Below are 16,259 nucleotides of genomic sequence, written 5' to 3'. Positions count from 1 at the left end.
TATATACCCTTTAAAATTCAGTTATAATGCTGTCCTTATATAGTCTATATGAAGAATTTCTAGAGACTCTGTAAAAGGCATATGAAATGTATCCCTTAAGTTTTATCTGGCTCTAACATTGATTCTTGAGCCCCGAGTGGGAAAAACCCAATAAGTAGATGCTGCCCTAATGAGGTTTATTTATGCCTGGCTGTGTTGCTTGATACACTTGCACCTGATTCTGTTAGTGTTTCCTTATGAGTAGATCACGTTTTTTCACTTTTACTTTTGAGAATTCACATCAAGTGGATTCACATATCACAAAATAGGTATCACTATGTCACTGCTTTTCCTGACCCTTTCTTGAGTAGTCAAGTGTACTTTTAACAAGTGAAGCAGATGATAAAACATCAGAGGCAATGTTCAGAATAAAAGTCCATGTAATGAGTGTCTATCTACACTGTCATTTCACAGTTTATAAGTGGACATATTGAAACAGCAGTCCCAGCAGTGCATTAAGTGAGAAAGTCTAAGGCTCACTCATCATGGGTTTTAGAAAATATTATAAATAAAATGGAAAGATTTATATATTCTTTATTACTTTTATTTTTTTCTCTTATGCTAGCATCTCCTTTTCTTGTAAATACTTTTCCTGGGAACTGGTCTTCTATACTCTGAGGACCATTTCTTGTGGTGGTCCATGCCCTGCCCCCTACTCCTCATTGTTTTGGTTTCACTGAGGTATTTTTGGTGACACTGCAGGACTTCAAAGTGGTTCTCACTCTGTATCATTTATCAACTTTTTCTACCAACTCAGTGTCCCTTTGATGTCCCACTGGGCAGCTGGCAACTGTGTAGCAAGCATAAAATAAGATACAATTGTCAGGACCCAGGAGTGAATAATTAAAGTGAAAATGGTGTCCAATGTGAATGACATAGAAGCCATCTAATGACAACTCTGTGATATATACATTCATCTGTGTGAGGAAAAGCAAAGACATAAAATATATAAACCCATGTACATATATGCTGCAGCTTCAGTAAGTATTTAATATTAAGTTATAGGATGTTTGATCTTTCAAATAATTCAAAGATCAACAACACAATATGAGAAAATTGAATGACAGAGAGATAATTAGTTCTTCTGATGTTACTCATCAGTTTAGGGGTAAGGATGGACATAGTCTTATTTTCTTCAGCTCAGACAAGGTCCCATTCCACCTTCTATGATATTACCAGGATAAATATGTGGTTATTATAATTGTCATAAACATTTAAATATGATCTATTTTAAAATTATAATTTCTTTCTTTTAATTAAAATAGTCCTAATATTTCATAGCAAGATTTTTTTTTTTTTTTTTTAGACTTGTAAGTTTTCATTGATATACTTCCAAAGTGTTTTTATCCTGGTAAAATCTAGGTTGAAATTCAGTATTCAAATCCTCTGTAAAACAATTTTTCATCTTTTTACATTTTTACTTTTTTTTTTCAGGAAGATAGCAGGTTTATCTCACAATCTTTCCATTAAATTTTAACTTTTTCGTTACTGTGCTTTATATTTCTAAGAACTAAATCTTGATCTCAGAAAATTTCTTTTTTATAGTGACCATACTTATTTCATTATATGGGTGATATTTTTATTTATCTCTCTATGAGTAACAGTAGTTTCTACATATACTCTTTTACTCACGTTCTCTTTCTCCTACAAAATATCTTTTTTTCCCTGTTAATTTTATTGTTTGTCTCATTCTCTCTGAACTAGGTTCTCAACAGTAGCACAGTGAAGATATTTCATGAAGCTGAAGGAAATCAGTATAAATTTGATGACATGGATTTGAGGTAAATGTTGCCTAGGGAAGATGTAAGGGACATTCTTTTGGAACTATAATGCCACCTAAGAAAAGCAACTATCAGAAGCAGTCTACTGCCCTGAAAACTTTTGTAGTCAGTTTATTTATACCTGGAGAAATACTTTCTACAGATAAGAGAACACACCTCCTAGTAAGAAATAGTTGGAGATAGTACTGGATTGGATAGTGTTCCATCCAAAATTTATATCCTTTCATAAACTCAGATTTTGACCTTATTTAGAAATAAGGTCATTCTTAGTTTTAGTTGTTTTATTTGCATGAAAAAATAACAGAGGTGACAAAGGTCAAACCTATTGCAAGATATTTATGTAAGAGATTTATAAAACAACATATAGGGTCATTCTTATCTTTTTTTCCTCTACCTTAAATACTGTTTTTCAGTCTCTTCCAGTTTTAACACAAGAAGGCACTTAGGGTATTTTTAAAATGGGTTTTCAGATTTGATGGGAAAAATATATTTCTTCGTGTGTGCCTTCTGATGCCTAATTTACATCTGTTTGCTAAGAAAGCCTTCTGCCAGTGTGTGTGTGTGGGTGTGTGTGTGTGTGAACTCACACACCTACTCTTGCATATTCATTATCTTGTTCTCTGAACTGATGGACATAAAAACTGATAATGGTTTTCAGATTATGGATTGGTAAAATACATATATTGCAAATATTTTTAAATGACCACTTTCACACCATCTTCAAAATAATTTCTCAGGGTTGAGTAGAGCCTCGTTTTCTCCCATACACCAAAAAGTTGCTGGTTCAATTCCAGGTCAGTGCACATACCCAGGTTGCATGTTCAATCCTCAGTAAGGGTGCACATACAAGAGACAACCAGAATGCTTCTCTCTCACATCAGTGTTTCTCTCTCTCTCTCTTCCTCTCTCCTTTTAGAAACAATGAAAATAAATGTCCTTCAGTGAGGATTAAATAAATAAATAAATAAATAAACCCTCATAGACACAGACAATAGCATGGTGATGACCAGAGAGAAAGGGGGGTGGGGAAAGGTAGAATAATAAGTGTAGTGGGGATGAGTGATGATTGGGGCAGTGAGCACACAATACAATATACAGATGATATATTATAGAATTGTACCCCTGAAACCTATATAATTTTGTTAATCAATGTCACCCCAAAACCTTCAATTAAAAAAAAAGCAAAAAGAAATAAAGGGCTGCTTGAGAGATGATCTCTATTTTAAAAACAAAGTAAAAAGAAACTTACAAAGGTTTTATTACTAAACATTAAAATCATTTTGTTTAGCTTGTGTTTGAATGCAACAGCAGCATCACAGCTGAAAAGCTAAACATAAAGGGCATTTAAATATTTCCCAAATTTCTGCTAGAAGATATATATAGATTAATTTAGGGACAGTCTATAAGGGGCCATAATTTTCTGTAAAGTCTCTCAGTATATGTTGTTTCTTAGTGATAACTGTAGTAGAAGAGAAAAAATGAAAACTACTTGTGCAATTATGGATTGTGTGGGAATACTCCTTGTGGTTTCAGGAATTGTAGCCCAAGCCGTGAGCCAGGCAGTGCCCCCACCACCACCACCACACCTGCCATGAAGCCTCTAAGTCTCAGTGGAAAACCGGAAGACTGTGAGGCAGTCAGGACCAAAGGCCACTCAGAGGGTTCCCATGGGAATTGGGTTTAAAGAATACATATTATGCTTTAGAGTTTGCTCTGCTTTTCTTATCCTTTAATAAACTATAAAAAATCTGTAGCTAAAAATGTATGAAACCTTGCACCTAATGCCAGTGTGACATCAACATGTTTAATAGACCCTGACACAGACTGGTCACTGTGTCCCCTGTATTGATATGTGTAACCTGTAACTGTCAACTGTAATCCAGGTGCCCAAAAGCTAATTGATGATTTATAAATTTTGACCTTGTATCTCCCATGCATACCCTTCTCAATAAAAGACATGAGGGACAGAAGAAGTCTTGCACTTTCTCCACTAGAGGAAACAGCCACCTCCTATTCCCCACAAACAAAATACAGTGTCCTGGATAAATTTGTTCTGCCATGGTCCTGAATCATCTGCTGGACAGAGAAGTTTCCAACCAAGCCGAGACGTTGGAGGCAGCTCAGCCTCAGTGGATATGTTAGTTTTCTATTGCTGTTGTTATAATTTATCACAAATTGAGTGGCTTGATCCAATAAAATTTTATTATTTTGTAATTCTGGAGATAAGAAATCAGAAGTCAGTTTCACCTGGCTAAAATCAAGGTGATGTCAGGGCTGCATTGCCTCTGGAGGCTGGAGAGGAGAATCTATTTCCTGTCTTTTTTAAGCTTCTGGAGTCTGAACTCCTGCCTTGGCTCCTGTACCCGCATTCCTCCAATCTCTGCTTTCATGATCACATCCGCTTTCCTCTTGTAAGAACTCATATGCTTACATCAGGTCAATCTGAATATTCAACATAGTATTACCACCTCAACATCCTTAACTTATTCACATCTGCAAAGTCCTTTTTGCCATGTGAAGCAACATATTCACAGATTCTTTGATTATGACATGGGTATCTTTTGGGGTCATTATTTTACTGAACATAAGTTTCTGTATAAAATTTTAACCTGATTATGAAAACCACAGAATATATTTTAAAACATAGAACTCAAATTGGGAACAATAAAATGGTTTCTTCCTTTATTGGTATTGCCCAAGTTCTTTCCAAGTAGAAATTGGAGATTATGGAGGTAGCAAAATATTTATAGTATACTCCTGTTTCAGTCTGGCACACAGTAGGGTTTTAGTTTTCAATAGCTTTTGATAGGACATGACATATCTTTCTCTAACAGAAAACATCAAAGTAAGTTTGAAAAATATTGGGTTGGCCAAAAAGTCTGTTTGTTTTTTTTTCCATGAAATAAAAGACACAGTTTTTATTTTCACCAATAACTTAATTGATTTATATATTTTGAGTCTGTCAGCTATCTCCCACTATTGGCTTGTAGTGGGTAGGAGTGAGCGGTGCTGCTCAACATCTTCCAATGCATAAGACAGCCCTGCAGCAAAGAATTATTTGGCTAAAATGTCAATGGCACCAAGAAACCTCACAAACCACTCTTGACATGTTTAATCATTCATAGTACCTTCTTCATACACTGCACAAATCTTTTCGTTTTTTGCATTTCAGTTGCATTTTTACCTTTTTTGAAATAATAAAGCATAATATGCCAAAATGTTGCGTATTTTCTTCCACCTTCAATATATAATGGCTGCACAAAAATTCACCAACTTTGGTATTTTTTTTTAATGCACACTGATATGACAGTTGTCACAATACAATCTAACAAACTTGTTTCAAATAAAGTTAAAGACAACTAAGCACTACTAGAGCTACCATACAGAAAAAAAAAACTAAACGAACTTTTTGGCCAACCCAATATGTTGTTTAGTGCCAAGGTTGAAATGGACATAAAGGATCTATAGATCTTAACATTGTGAGGAGATGTATTTATCCCACTACACTAACCACTATCCATTAATTCAACAGCGTGGTCCTGACCTATGTTGCTCAGTTGTTTGAAACATCATTCTATAGACTGATGGGTAATGGGTTTGATTCCAGGTCAGGGCACATATGCATGCTGCTGGTTCAATCCCAGGTTGTGGCGCATACAAGAAGGCAATTAATTGATGTTTCTAATATTGATGTTTCTCTCTCTGGAAGAAATAAAAAGAAGTTTATTTATTTTTAATCAGCAACATGTCTGCAGGTTGATGACAATATTTCTCGATCATAAAGAATATTTTGCTGCTATGGCACCTGAGGTTACTGAGGTTGAGGCATCAAAATAACCTCAGAAATTTAAGTTATAAGAAAAGTATTTTTTCTGCCTTATGTTCTTTTTCTTTAATATGATGATAAAAAGTATTTTTTTTAAATCAATAGCATGTCTTCAGGTTGATGACAATATTTCTCAATCATAAAGAATATTTGGTTGCTATGACACCTGCAGTTACTGAAGTTGAGACATCAAACTAACCTCAGAAACCTAAATTGTAAGGAAAGTATTTTTTCTACCTTATATTATTTTCTTTAGTATGAGATTATATAAATTTAAATTCACATCAGAGTCTCAAACACAGTGAAAGTTGTCAGAGACTCCTACTACGGAACCACATTTTACATTTCAAAAATGGTTTAAATGTACAATCTGGACATGTGCATTTGTGCATGGATATAGTTGCAATATTAAAATTTTCATAAGCTATTCTTTCCAACTCCACAAAGAATATTATGATATTCCTCTGATTTATTGAATGAGACAAAAAATATGGAGTTTAGAAGGGAAGGAGTCAAAATGAGTATTAGCTACAGATCTCAGAAGGTTAGAGGCAGAGTATTCTACCTAGCAGGAACAGTCTATATCAGTCAGAATATTTTGTAGATAACCTTTTACAAAAATGTTAATTCAGGAGTTGAAGTGATTTACAAAAGGTGAAAACAAAAATAATAAAATTGATTAAGCAAAATAGTGTAAAATAGAATTTAAATTAATAACTGGTTTGACAACTTAGAATATCTATAATTACATAAAATTTTAAAAAGAAATTATACTTATTCAGACAGGTATAGATATGGGGTTAGCCTTAGACAGCTAGTTGAAATAATATGGCAACAACCATAACAAATCAAACTTGCAAATATTAACTGAGTTTTTAAACTATGTAAGAGTGCACAAAAAATAGAGAAGGTGTCTATAAAGCAATTTAAAATCTAATTTTGTAATATTTTTTAAAATAAAAATTAAAGTTTATGGCAGGAAATATCTGTGCATTTGGAAAGGTAAGAGTTGGTAGGGAGATTAGAAAACAACACACTTCAGGTTGGGTGATGAAATGATATCAGTGATAAAGTTTTCAAAGTTTCAGATTGAAAGAAAATTACTTTTCATTATATTCTAAAATTTTTCATGTGTCAAAAAATTATATAAATCTAATTAATATATCAATCATTATTATTCGTCTCTTTTGTCTTCAAGTTGTTTCAGTGATATAGTAATATAATCAATATGTTTTTAGAGCTGAACTAGTTTTTGAGGTCAACTAATTAGTTACTTTCAAACTTTATAGAAAGCTGAGAGAAAAGGAAGAGTGAGGTGGATTTCTTTGCTCTGGTGTAAAGTAAGTCACATAATATCAGTTCTTTATAACAGTAAGCATTTACTTAGTAACCTCATACGTGGATTGGCTGCAGATAAGTTGTAGGTCATCTTATCTAGGAGGGCTTGGACGGGATGGTACTATATGATACTCTTCCTCTTGGAACCACTGAACTAGGCTGGGCACATTCATTGCACACTGATTACAGAGGCAGAAGTAGACAATTTCAACTAACAAATACACTTTAATCTGCTTGCATGAATCTCTTAAAGTGGTATTGACCAAAGCAAATCAATTGTTGGGTCATATGAGAATTCAATGTTTAACATTTTGAAGAATTGCCAACATGTTTTCCAAAACAGTTGTGATCATTTGTATTCCCACCCATGTATGAGACTTTCACATCCTTCTTATTATGTCTTTTTTATTATAGCTTTCTTTGGGAGAATTTACCAATCAGGCCATTTGGTCTTAGTAATTTTTGTGTGGGAGATTTTTTAAATTACTAATTCAGACTCTTTAGTTGTTATATATATATTCAGATGTTCTACTTTGTCTTGAATTAGTTTCAGTAATTAGTTTCTCTCCAGGCATTTGTCCATTTCATCTTGGTTTTATAGCAGATTGGTTTGTAATTGTTAATTGTAGCCCATTATAATGCTTATATTTTTGATAAACCCTGCTTTTAGTAATTTGAGTATTCATTTTTATTTTTAGATCAGTCTTCCTAAAGGGTTTGTAATTCTAAAATTCCTTTTAGAGAACCAGCTTTTGGCTTTGTTGATTTTCTCTACTGGTTTTCTGCTTTCCATGTCATTTGCTTCCTAATTTTTACTTTTTCTTCCCTTCTGATTCCGTTGAAATTTACATTTTCTTTTCGTTTCTAGTGTTTTAAAGTGGTGGCTTAGGTTAATGATTTGAGATTTTTCTTACTTTATAACTTTAAATTTCCCTCTAAACTGCCTTTGCTGCATCTCATAAATGTTGGTATGTTGTTTTATTTTCAATTATTCATCTCAAAGTATTTTGTAATTCTCTTTGTAATTTTTAACCTAGTAGGAACTTAGAGGTGTATTGTTTATATCAAAATATTTGTGAATTTCTCAAAGTTCCTTGTTTTTGTTTCACAATTTTATTTTATTATAGCTGGAAAATATATGTTCTATTATTTTAATCATGTTAAATATACTGAGGACATTTTTATGGCCTAAATTATGGTTTGTCTTAGAGACTGTATCCTGTTCAATTAAAATAATGTGTGCTGTCATGTATCACTTAACAACAAGGATACGTTCTCAGAAATGGGTCATTAGGTGCTTTATTCATGTGTGAACCTCAGAGAGTAGTACACTTACACAGACCTAGATGGTAGAGTCTATTGTTCCCAGGCAACAAGCCTGTATAGCATGTTACTGTAATGAATACGATAGGCAATTTAACACAATGGTAAGTATCTGTGTATTCTAACATATCTAAATAAGGAAGAGGAACAGTGAAAATATGGCACTTACAATGAATGGAGCTTACAGGACTGAAAGTTGCTCAGAGTGAGTGACTAAATGTGTGAAGACATACGACATTACTGTACACCACTGTAAAATTTATAAACACTGTACAATTAGTCTATATTACAGTTATGTATTTTTCTTTATTCAAACATAAATTAATTTTTGCTTATTGTAACATTTCATAGATGTTTTAATTTTTAAAAGTCATTTAAATTATTTTATAATGAGACATCTTGTAACACTCATTGTACATCTGTACAAAAATAATTTATATATTTACTCTATAAGCTTTTTATTCTTATTTTTTAATTTTAAAGTTTTTGTTAAAAACTAAACCAAAACACATAATAGGTTGCCCATTCATTTTGTTGATAGCTTCTCCTTCTTTACAAAAGCTTTTTAGTTTAGTTTTTCTTTCTTTCTTTTTTTTCCTTTTGTTGCCCTTGCCTAAGGAGACTGGTTCAAAAAATATTGCTAAGACCAATGTCAAAGACCTTACTGCTTATGTTTTTTTTTTTTTTTTTCTAGGAGTTTTATGGTTTTAGGTCTTACAAACAATTCCTTACCATTTTGGGTTTATTTTTGTATACAGTATAAGAGAGTGGTTCAGTTTTATTCTTCTGGCAGATGGTTGTCCTGTTTTCCCTAACAACATTTATTTAACAGACTATCTTTTCTTCACTGTATATTCTTGCCTTTTTTGCATAGACTAATTGACCACATATGCATGGGTTTATTTCTGGACTCTCCTTTCTATTCCATTAATCTATGTGTCTGTTTTCATGCCAGAACCATACTTTTTTTTCTTTTATGGTAGCTTTGTAGTACAGTTAGAAATAAGGGAGCGTACCTCCAGTTTTTGTCTTTTTTCTCAAAATTGCTTTAGAGTTCCATACAAATTTTAGGATTCTTTGTTTTACTTCTGTGAAAAATGCCACTGATGTTTTGATGAGGATCACATTGAATCTGTAGATTGCTTTGCATAATATGGTCATTTTAACAATATTAATTCTTCCAATCCATAAGCACACTATATATCTTTCCATTTATTTTTGTCGTCTCCAATTTCTTTCATTAATATATTATAATTTTCAAAGCATATATCTTTCCTCCTTGGTTATACTTATTCCTAAGCATTTTATTCTTTTTTAATGTAATTGTAAATGTAATTGTTTTCTTAATTTCTCTTCCTAATAGCACATTATTAGTGCAAAGCAGTGCACCTATTTGTAAATTAATTTTGTATCTTGGGACTTTACTCAATTTATGGTTTTTTATATATAGTATTTTGTCATCTGCAAATAGTGACAAGTTAATTCTTCCAGTCTAATGTGGATGCCTTTCAGTTATTTTCCTTGCCTACTTGTTGTGGTTAGTATTTCCAGTACCATATTGGATAATAGTGGTGAAAGTGTGCTTCCTTTTCTTTTTTCTGATCTTCAGCTTTTCACTATTGATTATGACTTTCGCTCTGGGTTTGTCATTTATGACCTTTATTATAAGTTCTATGCCCACTTTGTCAAGGGTTTTTGTCATTAATGGATGCTTAATTTTAATAAATTTTTTTCTGAATCTATTGATGTGATAATATTATTTCTATTCATTATTTTGTTAATGTGGTGTATCACATTGATTTATGAAAGTTGAATCATCTTTCTGTCCCTAGAATAAATCCCACTTGATCATAACACATGTTCCTCTTAATCTATTGTTGAATTGAGTTTGCTAATATTTTATTGAGGAATTTTGCATCCACATTCATGTGGGATATTGGCCTGTAGTTTTCTTTTCTGTGGTGTATTTATCTGGATTTGGATCAGGTAATGCAGGCCTTGTAAAATAAATTTGGAAGCATTTCTTTCTCTTAAATGTTTTGGAATAATTTCAGAAAGATGTATATTAAATCTATTGTAAATGTTTGGTAGAATTCAACTGTGAAACTGCCTGGTCTTGGACTCTTAATTTTTAAATGACTGACTGAATTTCATTATTTGTAATCAGTCTATTTAGATTTTATATTTCTTTATAATTCAGTTTAGGAAGGTTGTGCGTTTCTAGGAATTTACTCATTTCTACTAGGTTTTTCAACTCATTGGCATACAATTCTTCATAGTAATCCCATGCCTTGTGTGTGTGTGTGTGTGTGTGTGTGTGGTGTTAGTTTTAACTTCTCTTTCAGCTTTGATTCTGTTTACTTGCACCCCTCCCCTTTTTTTTTCTTGATGAGTCTGGCTAAAGCTTATCAATTTTTTTTTTATCTTTTCAAAGACCAACTGTAGTCTCATGACATTTTTTGTCTTTATTTTGTTTATGTCCTCTTTGTCGTCATTATTTTCTTCTTTCCACTAGCTTTGAAGTTAGACTTCTAGGAAGAACATTTTTTTCTTTTTTTGAAGTAGGCCTGGATCATTATAAATGTCCCTTAAAGAACTGTTTTTGCTGTGTCTTATTGATTTTGGAAAGTTGTGTTTCTATTTCCATTTATCTCAAAATATTTTTGATACTTTCTTATTGTCTGTTGACCCATTGGTTGTTTATTGGCATGTTGTTTACTTTATACATATTTGTTGTATTTTTCAGGTCTCTTCTTGTATTTGATTTCTAGTTTCATACCGTTATGGTTATAAAATGTGTTTGATATAATTTTCATCTTGATTGTAAAACATTTATGTGGAATAACATGTAATCTATCCTAGAGAATGTTCCATTTGCACTTAAAAAGAAAGTGTGTTCTGCAGTTCGAGGATGAAATCTTCTGTATGTAACAATTATGTACATATGGTCCAATGCATTCTTTAAGGCTAATGCTTCTTTGCTAATTTTCTGACTGTATTACCTATTGATGTAAGTAGTGTATTCAAGTCTCCTTCTATCACTTCATTAATGCCACTCTCTTCCTTTATGTCTGTTAATATATGTTGTATATCATTAGGTGCTCCTCTGTTGGATATATAAATATTTACAAATGTTATATCCTCTTCTTCTTGAGACCCATTTATCACTATGTAATGCTCTTCTTTGTCTTTTGTTACAACCTAGGTTGTAAAGTTTATTTTTTAATATGTGTACTGCTACTCTAGCTTTCTTTTTGTTTTCATTTGCATGAAATACCTTTCCATTCTTTACATTCAGCCTATTTGTGTCTTTAGATCTGGAGTAAGTTTCTGGTAGGTAGTATATAGATGGGTCTTTTGTTTGTTTGTTTTTTAAATCTGTTCAGCCACACTATGCTTTTTGATTGGAGCATTTGGTCCATTTGCATGTAAAGTAATTTTTGATATTTTTTTACTTATTGTCCTTTTTTGTTATTTTGGGGGCTATTTTTACAATATTTTTCTGTTTCTTTTTCTTTTGACCTCTTCCCTTATGGTTTTCTTATTTTCTTTAGAGTTACATTTTGTTTCCTTTCTTTTTATTTTTTACTTATCATTGTAGGTTTTTAGTTTGTGGATACTATGAGTTTCATATATATCCCCATATATATCAGTCTATCTAAGCTAATAGTCACTTCAATTCAAATGCATTCTAAATGCAATATATTTTCCCACTCCCCTCCATGTTTTACATTGTTGATATTGTTAATATTACATTTTACATCTTTTAATTTTGTGGAAACCCTAAGTATTTATTGTAGTTACAGTTTATTTTACTACCTTGTTTTCTAACCTTTGCACCAGCTTTTTACTGAGCAGATCAACTACCTTTACCATATATGAGATTTTCCCCCCTTTTTCTTATCTTTAGTCTTTTATTTTCTCTTGGGCTTAAAGAAGACTGTTTAACATTTCATGTAAAGCCAGTTTAGTAGTGGTTAACACTTTAGTTTTTGCTTGTCTGGGAAACTCTTTTTTTTTATCTTTCCTTCAATTGTAATGGTAGCCCTGCCAGGTAGAATAGAATATTCTTGCCTATAAGTTTTGTTTTGTTTTGTTTTGTTTACATTTCAGCACTTTAATTATATCTTGCCACACCCTTCTGGTCTACCAAGTTTCTGCTGAAAAAAATCAGCTAAAAATTGTATGGGGTTTCTCTTGTATATGATTAGTTGTTTTTCTCTTGATATCTTTAAGAGTCTCTCTTTAAGTTTTCCATTTTAACTATAATATTTATTAGAGTGGTTCTATTTGTGTTTATTTTGTTTGAGACAATCTCTAGCTCTAGAACCTGGGTTTTTGTTTCTTCCCATATTAGGATTTTCTGCCTCTTTCTCACTCTCTTTTCTTCTGAGACCCCTATAATCCAAGTGTTAGGACACTTGATTGTGTCCCAGAGGTTCTTTAAACCACTGCTATTTTTGTTAATTCTTTTTTTATATTTTCTGTTCTCATTTTGTATTTTCTACTATTTACTATTCCAAATTAATTGCTCATTCTTTCATATCATTGCTTTTGCTGTAGATTTCTTCTAGTGTATTTATTTTTATTTCACTTACTGTGTTTTTAGTGCTAATTAGTTATTTCTTATATTTTCTAACCCTTTGTTGAATTTCTCATTATGTTCTTTCTTTGTTCTCTTTATGCCCATTACTTTGAACTTTCAATTAAATAGATTACTAATCTCCATGTTATTAGGTTTTTTCTCCAGGGTTTTATTTTATACTTTTGTTTGGAACATATTTCTGTGTTTCCTCATTTTGAATGAGTTTTAGTTTGTTTGTTTGTTTGTTTGTTTGTTTGAAACTATAGATTAGATGGAACATCTATCTCTCTGGTGTTGACAGAATGGCTTGTGTAGGTGTGACCCTTGCATTTGCTGTGTGTGCTCAGCAGCACTGGCAGGCCAGCTGGAGCTGGAGCAGGCATGGGGGAGGGTGGGTGGAGGGGCCTTGAGGCATGCTATGCCAGTACTACCTCGCAGGGACTGCCTGAGTTGGGGCAGTCACAGCCCAGAAGAAATCCTAGGCCATGTTCCCACCTGTGCTATCAAGGTCAAGGAGAATATAAAAATGGCACTCATCAGCATCTCAAATCACAGAGAAAATTCTAGCAGTTCTCTTGTTTGAGTTTATTAAATGTATGTTCTTCACAGATAGTCTAGGTGCCCTTTAAACTGACATTCCAAATAAGACCCTGCTATAATAGAGTACAGGGCTGAAACTTAAAATAGATAGAAATATACATCACTGAACAGTAGCTTTTTGTAGTTTGAATGACAGTACACTATGGCAAAAATAACTAACATGTTTAAGTATATTATAGTTTACAGGGTATTTTAACAATTATTTTATATCTTTAGTTCAGCTTCACAAATAACTCATAAAATACCTATTCCCACTATCTTTATAATTGGGAAAGCTTATTTATGTTAAGTAACTCATTAAGTCCCACTTATTAAGTGTTGAGAAATACATGAACTTAGGTCCTTCAACTAACACACATGTGTACCTTCCATTATACCAGGCTGACACTCACAAAATTATAAAATGGAAATATTATTTATTAATGTATAAGAGATACATTTCCTTTAAAATAAAAATATCTGAGTGCAGATAACTATCAAGTGAGACTCTTGTAGTTTATAGCTTGTTATAACTGATGAAATTCTACATATTATTTACAGATACTCTGTGATTTTCAATGTTGCATTTACTAAATTAACAAAGCAATATGTTAAGTATTTAATTTTTTCCAATGAAAATTCTTCTATTCTATAACTTGGTCTACAAAAAATCTGTACTCCTCAATCAAATGTTTCCCTGGTGTGTAAAGGAGTCAATAGATGCATATTTGACTTTTATCAACGTTTTTCCTTCCGATACAGGTTGTATATTGCTCCTATAAGTGGTTTAAATTTTATGTCCCTTCTTTCAAGCAAATATGACATTGCAAAGGCCTTATGAAGCTGTTGTCATCTCTCTTACGGGACGGGAGAAGCGGGAACTACCAGAGCAACAGGGAAACAAACTTTTAGTTCTGTTCTTGATGAGTCTCCCTTAATCAAGTCTATCCCAAGAGAAGAAAGAACAGTGTCATTTGTCAAGCCAAACTACAAGCTGAAAGAATGTCACTTTTAACTTCAAGATAGAAAAGGAGAATAGACCCAGAAATGGGGGAAAAAGTTTACTATACATTCAAAATAAAATTGTATAAGTAGCATCCTGTCATATTTCCAGCTGTGGAAATTGCATGTTATTTCTGGACTTTGGAAAATAAGTAGATTACTATAGCATAGCCTTGTGCATATCTACACTTCTGTTTTCTCTCATTGACTATTCAACTCCATTTTAAGAATTCCACTCTACTTTGAAAATTCTTAAGTTAATTCCTTAATTATTACATTGTTGTTATCAATTTCAAATTTCACTATGAATGAAGAAAAAATAAGTTATCTTTTAACAGTTAAGCTAAACATTATTTTGACAGCTATTCTATTTTTATGTTTATAGTTTATTAATTGCTTTCATTTGATATCTGTGGTAATACCACTGCTTCACTACACATACCATCTTTTAGCACTATCATTAGTTTTCATGCTTAGAAAGATATACGCAATGAGATAGTAAAATCATTAGAGGCAACTGAATGAGTATACAGGATCTTCCAAAGTTGCCTAATAGCATCTGCTGCAAAACTATAAATGTTTTGAAAAATAATCAGAATCCTTTCTTTGTTCAACCTAGTGAAATGCTCTTTCTCTGTTTAAATTAAAATAAACTGTGGCATGTTGTTCAAATTTAAAACAGATCAGATCTATTTTGAAACAAGTCTAGTGGTTAAAAAGAAATGCTTTTTTTTCCCCCAAGGATTTCAGAATTTTGGTTTCAAGAGTTTTATTCTATTCTTATTTTCTTTCCCTGGGTATTTGGTTGTTTTCACTCACTTCAATCTTGAAATAAAAAATTGCTTAACACTGGGGAAATACTCTTTATATGCAAATAACCCATTTAATCAGTTGGGAGAGATAATATCTGGGTACAAAGAACTCTAGATAATAGTGAAAGCTTATAGAGAAAAGCTGGCTCCTAGTAGCAATCAGAAAAATGGCCACATTGCAAAAGGCAGCCCAGGCTACTCATCAGTGTAGCTGTAGTGTTTATCTAGTTAATAGAGCAACAAAGCAGCGTTGATTAGATCTGGAGGAGTCCCTTTCCCAATTTGCACGAATATTACCCACATTATTGAAATGGGCTACCAGAAAATAAAATTAAATGGCAAGTTTGAATTTTAAAGTACAGTTGGTTCATTGCACACACATAGCCTCAGTCATATAACTAATCTATCAGTGAAGTTGTAATTTATGTATTTATTTATCCTGTCATTTTGAAAACTTCTGTCTTAATGTAATTGGTCTGGTTTGCTGCCAAGAATTATTCTGGAAAAAATAATAATTATACAAAAATTGCAAAGCAACCTGAAAGCAAATTGTTGTTTGAAAACTTAAAATATACCTTGCATAAGACATGTTTTAGTCTTTCAGTAGGAAAATTATGCTCCCCTACAAATTTATGTTTAAGAATAAATAGAAAATATTTTTTAATATTAGAAGTAACTAACGTTTATTGGTAGCTTACCATATGCCAGGCAGTATTTTTACTGCCTTTTGTTGAATAACTCTTAAACCACACAACATTCTTATAGAGCAAGTATTACTCCCATTTTTTCAGCAGAAACTGGGACACAAAACATTGCAATAATTTAATCAATATTACATAGTTTATCATTGAAATTTCTGGAATTCCATTGGAGTAGTCCCCTCTTTTCAACTGTTCTACTTTCCACAGTTTTAGTTATTAAATATTAAATGGAAAGTCCCAGAAATAAACAATCTATAGGTTTTAAATCAAACA

This window comes from Furipterus horrens, unplaced genomic scaffold (assembly GCF_987537825.1).
Source record: "Furipterus horrens unplaced genomic scaffold, mFurHor1.1.pri manual_scaffold_6, whole genome shotgun sequence".
NCBI lineage: Eukaryota > Metazoa > Chordata > Mammalia > Chiroptera > Furipteridae > Furipterus > Furipterus horrens.
The sequence above is the reverse complement of the archived record's forward strand: the minus strand, read 5'-3'. Positions refer to the sequence as shown.